This window comes from Mandrillus leucophaeus, unplaced genomic scaffold, assembly GCF_000951045.1.
Source record: "Mandrillus leucophaeus isolate KB7577 unplaced genomic scaffold, Mleu.le_1.0 Scaffold1024, whole genome shotgun sequence".
NCBI lineage: Eukaryota > Metazoa > Chordata > Mammalia > Primates > Cercopithecidae > Mandrillus > Mandrillus leucophaeus.
The window spans coordinates 181,671-187,961 of NW_012098366.1; the positions used below are offsets into that span (position 1 = coordinate 181,671).

The 6,291-nt window shown below is 48.3% G+C and overlaps 1 pseudogene across 1 annotated transcript in view; it reads left to right on the plus strand.

Annotated features, from left to right (window-relative positions):
- The first annotated feature begins 2,364 nt into the window (after positions 1 to 2,364).
- Positions 2,365 to 6,291, plus strand: part of LOC105537602 — a 12,320-nt pseudogene continuing 8,393 nt past the window's right edge. Inside the window, exons 1-2 of the transcript XR_001005739.1 lie at positions 2,365 to 2,481; positions 3,940 to 4,109. The product of XR_001005739.1 is annotated as a thyroid receptor-interacting protein 6-like (transcript). The remainder of the gene's footprint in view (positions 2,482 to 3,939; positions 4,110 to 6,291) is intronic.

The following is a 6,291-nucleotide window of genomic DNA, read 5'->3' on the forward strand; positions in this document are numbered from 1 at the left end:
ATTCTTCAGAGGGACATTAGGAAAAGAGCGACATGAATAAATACTGAAGTCTATCTTGTTTGTCCATAGACTCAATATCATGAAGATGAAAATTTTCCTAAATCGCTCTGCGAAGTCAGTGCATCCCCAGTCAAAATCCAGACAGGAAGCATTTGGGAACTAGTCCACATTATCTCAGTTCACCCAGAAAAAGACACATGTAAGTAGCAGGTGTCTTCATGTTTGTTTGGTAGCAAATAAAGACATCCACTGGACTAGCATAAGTTAGAAGGGCATTTCTTGTCATGGGGAACAGGAGGTGAGTGCCGTCAGGAACAGCTGCAAGCTCTTTGTTCCTCCGCGTCCGTTTCATTCTTTTCTCCTTAGATGTGGCAAGGAAATGGCTGCTCCACAGTCTGCTCTCCAGTTCACTTGTCCTCACACGTCTGGGGACAGAACCAGTCTGTGAAAGTTGCTGTGTCCTCAGTTCATGGTCTGTAGGAGAAAGTCTGACAGGGCCAGCCTCAGGCGGGTAACCCAGTTCAGTCACCTCTAGGACGGCAGGGTGTGGGTCTCGGCCCGTAGGCCAGTGCCAGTGGGTGGAAATCAAGATTTCTCTTTTGGGCATGTTAAGCTTGAGGTGTCTGTGAGACACAAGAGAAGTTGAGATCTCAGTTCACTATTAATCTGGAGCTTAAAGACAGATTTGGGATGGAAATGTGAATTTCGGAGTCATTAGCATTTTTCTTAAATGAGATACGCATCTTTGGGAAAGCATGAGTTACCCTGGGAAGATCATTAGAGGACTTGGGACAGAGGCCTAAGATTCCCCAGCTTTGAACATTCTGGTGCATAAGAGAAGCAACAAAGGCGCCTGAAGGGAAGAGACAGAGCTGACCAGGGGAGGAGCCATCGCATCAGACATTGAGGAGGAGGAAGTTGAGACTTGGCTTCAGGGAAAGGGCTGGTGGTCCTGCCAGGGCCCATCTCGGTGTGACAGGGACAGAGGCTGGGTGGCGTGTGAGGGTGACAGAGGGACAGAGGCTGGGTGATGTGTGAGGGTGACTGGAAGGTCTGCACAGTCAAGGAGAGCAAAAGTGGGGACTGGTGGAGCTGAGAGGGAGGGAGAAGGAACAAAGATCCCCTAGAGGTCAAGGGGTTAGTCTTGGATAGACAGATACCTCCTGCATTTCCAAGAAGAAAGGAGAAAAATGGGGCAAATGTACTCAGTTTGTAGGTTTGGTGGGATGGTTTCAAGGATGCAGGAGGTAAAGACCTCAATTGCAAATGAGGAGGGAGAGGTTGTGAGAAATTTGAAGAGCGAAGAAAGTGTGGAAGTGTCGACTTGAGGATGGGAAGGTCAGTCCCACAGGCTTCAGCCTGTGCTCACCTCAGAGGCCGGCACCCCACCCACAGTGTGTTGACTGGGCAGACTCCCCCGACCCCAGGTCTCACCATCACCTCCACCACAGCGCTTTTTCCCAAGGCAACACCCAGAATTTCAACAGCAGCATGGCCCTGTTACCTTCCTAACTCGCCTGCCCAGTCTTCCAACATCGTGCTGGCCAATCTGCTGACATGTGCCTCCTCAGTCAGGCTCCTCTCTGGCCTCATGTTTCTCCCTTTCTAGCCTGGATTTGGTTACTCGTTGTTCCCGTAAATACTTGTTGAATGCTTTCTATCTGCCAGGCATGAGGTGCCAAGGTGCAAGGATACAACAGGAACAAGAGAGGCATAAGTGCCTGCCTTGTGGAGTTTACGTGCCAGTGGGAAGAGAAAATGACCTAATGGTGACGATTGCTGGAAAACAGCACAAAAGCTGGGGGGATCAAGGTCTGTGTAGGGTGATGATTGCTGGAAAGCAGCATGAAAACAGGGAAGGATCGGGGCCCATGTGGGGTCCAGGAGGGGTTTGGTTTTAAATGGGGAAGGTCTCACTGAGATGACATTTGAGCAGTGACTCAAAGCACATGAGAGAGTGTCAAATGAAAATAAAAGGATATTCATGTATCAGGCAGAGAGAATAGTTAATGGGACACCAGGCCTGAGACCTGGGGTGTTGCAGGGCAGCATGGCTAGGAGTAGAGTGAGCAAGGGAGAGAGGTGCTGGGGTGTGTCATGAAGGTCTGTGGCCATGACCAAGACTTTGGCTTTTACTCTGTGTGAGAAGGGGAGATCCTGGAGGGTTCTGAGCAGAGGAGGATGACCTGACTTGCATCTGAATATGATCACTGCTGTGTGGAGAAGACTGTGCATTCCTGACTGTGTTTGCTCCCTTCTGACTCCATTTGTTCCTGCAAGTCCGCCCTTCCCCTCACCTCAGTGCCATTGGGAGACGGCCACCAGGAGACCCACTGCAGCTGAGGCACAGGGTAGGCCACACTGATGGATGCAGTGGACTGTGCAGGGGCCACAGGAAGGAGCTGCCTAGGACAAGTAAATGACCAGCTCCTCCTGGTCCCTGGTGCTGCCCAGCGTCTAGCCAGACTTGACATGTTTGAGGTACTTCATCCGAAGCCTAGGGAATTTTAATTTCATTACGTCGTCATGTTTCCAAAGAGAAAGAGTCTTGAAATTTCTGTCAACCACAATTTGTTTCTTTCTTTTGACCTTGGTGATGTCGTCAGAAATGTGTTTCTCAGGGAACAAATACCAAGTCCATATGATGGAGAAAGCCTAGGTCATATATTTACTGACTCCATGAGCCTGAGATGCCTCTGTTCAGTGGGGGCTGGGGCATGTGGAAGATGATAGAAAAGCCCTCTTTTTTTTTTTTTTTTTTTGAGATGGAGTCTCGCTCTCTCGCCCAGGCTGGAGTGCAATGGCACAATCTCAGCTCACTGCCAGCTCTGCCTCCCGGGTTCACGCCATTCTCCTGCCTCAACATCCTGAGAAGCTGAGATTACAGGCACCCGCCACCACACCTGGCTACTTTTTTGCATTTTTAGTAGAGACGGGGTTTCACTGTGTTAGCCAGGATGGTCTTGATCTGACCTTGTAATCCACCCACCTCGGCCTCCCAAAGTGCTGGGATTACAGGCGTGAGCGCCTGGCTTTTCTTTTTTAAAAAAAAAAAAAATCTTAGTAGACTAATTATGTTTCTCAAAAGACCCTTAATTATTTAGATAAGTACTTAATATAATTACTTACCAAAAACTGGGCCTTCACGATCGCAAAACAGAAATTGGAGAGAGGAGAAGAGAAACGAAAAAGAAGGAGGGGAGGGTGGAGGGAAAAGACACTCATTCTGTCTGCTGGGATTGGCAGTCTCAGTACTGACCCCCAAACTTCCACCGTAAAAGGTCCATCCCTTTCTCCCCGCAGCGGCCGTGTGGCCCCTGCCACGCACTCATTGCCCTAGCTGCTGCATAGGACTCCGAATGGTATTTGTAAAAGGGCTTGAAATTGCCCCTATAAACTTTATCAAATTAGTCAGGGAAGAAGAGGGGAGAAATGAAAGTAAACGAAGCTTGCAGCACATTCAGCGTTCATCATTCGGTCAGCCTTCCCCCTGACATGCTTCCACGTAGGCGTGTGTGCCTGTGTCCTGGAGTCACGTAGACCCTAGATTACAGTTCCCTTCAACTGCTCTATAGATGACAACTTGAACATTATGAAATGCTAAGTTTTCCCTTTGAGATACGCCTTCAGGTCCTGCATACCATACGACTACTGACTGAGCTGGTCTGAAGAACCCCACGAGGAGCTGCCCACACCAAAGAATGCAGTTTCCACATCCTGGTGATGTCATCCCCTCTGCCCTGGCCAATCAACTACCCCAGTTTTCCAGCCCCTCACCCTCCATGATCCCCTTAAAAACCCCAGATGGATTTGAGGGTCTCCTCCCATCTCCTCACTTGGTGCCCTGCAATAATTAAACCCTCGGCTGCATCCCTGCTGTCTCAGTGTCATTGGCCTTTACTGTGCAGCCAGCATACAAACCTGTTGGTCCTGTAACAGGCTTACATCAGTGAACAAGTGAGAACTGGTGCCCACCCCCACCCCTGCCCACTCTGGTGCTGCCTCAACTGTCCTGTGATCCCTTCTCACCTCATGCGGGGGCTGGGGCCCACCAAGGACTGCAGCACTGAGGTGGTGACATCACATGCTGCACAGAAGCCCCTGAGAGGGTTGCGGTCCAGATTTCAAATGTGGCTTGCCCACTTTACATTTTTTTAATTTTAAAATCAACGTAATTCTAGAAAATGCAGATTTGAAAAAGGGAAAATATGTGTCACACATAATTCCACCACTTAACACATTCCCTTAACACCACTTCCAAAGCCAAGCCTTAGTGTCTATTAAGCTCTCTCTAGGACCATTTTTGGCAGGAACATGAAAGAATCCTTAGCAAGTTTAGATGGACAGAAAAATAATGTAAGCGAGGAGGAAGGATTACACATTGTATCCAGAGGTATACGCTTTACACTGTAGGAAAATAGCCTGTGGCATGGCAAGAGTGGTGGTGTCTTCAAGCAAAATTGCCATAATGGCCAATGGTTGACTCCTGCACCAAAGTCTTTACACAATGCCCGTAGCATAGATAAACCCTCATAAAGATGCTTACCTAACTTCTCCAGCAGTCATGAATTTTGCAAGAAAGTCTGAGATGTGACAGCTGCACATGTTTTACCAAAAAAGCTTGCTCTATAAACAGTACTTTCTGGAGGACAGGTGTAGGGATCGAAACATCGCTTCTGTTTGCAAATTCCTATTAAATGTTTATTTTCTGAGGAACTGGATTTGTCAGCCTCTTTCTTCAGCCTCTCAGCCTTTGAGGGTAGGTTTGCATAGACCTGCTCACCATGGAACATTTGGCAGTCCCAGCTGAGAGACCAAGGAATGGGTGGGGAAGCCCCAGAGTGGCAGTCACTTCCATGTGCAGTTGCTGCGGCTCACTTTTTAGACACTTGTGGACAACCTCGTGAGTGTGGGGACTCCCTGAAAATGCTGGCGGCTTTAGAGGGATTGGGAATGGAGAGCCATCTGTCACACTGTGGTAAGGAAGGGTGGCGAGCAACACTGCAGTGTGATGGCCACTTCTGTGGGCTGCCCATTTGGTGAAGAACCCAGCTAGCAGCAGAAGTTGATGTAAAATGGCTTGAGGAGGAATTGTCATTAGAGAAAAGATCTTTTTAAAGGCGCTCTGTGGTCAGAAGTCAGCTTAATTAAAAGCAGATATTCAGGCTTTTATATATTTTGCAGTGGGGGGAAGACCTTTCAGCTTTTTTCTATTTTGGACCCTGTTTCTGGGGATGTTATTTTCAGTCAACTAAAACACCCTCCACCCTTTTTATATTATGTTTGGCCCCTCTGGTTTGATGGCATGACTTTTGCCTTCTGGAAAGCTTAAGAGCTCCTTAATTTGGCTCCTCCAAGACTTGTTCTTCCATTTCCTTCCACTTCTGCTTCTCCTTCCCGTTGCCATCTTTGATACCACATGCAGAAATCTAGAGACTTAGCAGCCCTGAGACCCCCTGAAGAACACAAAAAGGCAACACACGTCCCCTTTTGGGAGTCTCCTGCGTTCCTTGTAGAGTCCCGAGTCGTAAGAAGGTTTCTCTCAAGTGTAAAGTTCTGCTGTCTTTGGCATTGAGTTCCTGATCCCTCTAGCTTGGGGGATACCAGGAATTATTTTGTACTCTGAGAGAACAGGACCTTTGGGTATATAGTGGTTGACAAGTCCCTGGTGAGGGCTGCAGTTTTGGAGATGGCTGACAGTGTTTGCCATGAGTGGTTATTACTGTAGGGAGCTACTCATTTCTTTATGTGTTTAGATAAGAAAAACATGGTTTGGACACCTGGAAGCCATAGAAACACCACTGAGACATAGCCTCCTGTGGGGGATGGGCTGATTGGTGACAGGCCACTCAGCCTCAGGGGAATGTCTTTGCTGGGAGGTGCACTGTGGAAGCATCACTGTGTCCCGTCCCATGGCATTGCCCCCTTTTTGGGGACCCAGGATTCTGTGTAAAATGGAATCCTTGATTTTGGGAGATCTAAATGTTGCACCTGCTTTTGACATATATATGTATGTATTAGAGCCGGGAAACTGCAAGTGCCTTCTTGGCCCTATTAGTTAATGGGCTCCACCCGGAGCTCGGTAGTCCAGTTGGAAACTGGAGGCTCAATTTGAAGCTACCTATGTAAATGAAATTAGTTTCCTGCCGGGCGCGGTGGCTCACGCCTGTAATCCTAGCACTTTGGGAGGCCAAGGCGGCAGATCATGAGGTCAGGAGATCGAGACCATCCTGGCTAACATGGTGAAACCCCATCTCTACTAAAAATACAAAAAATTAGCCAGGTGTTGTG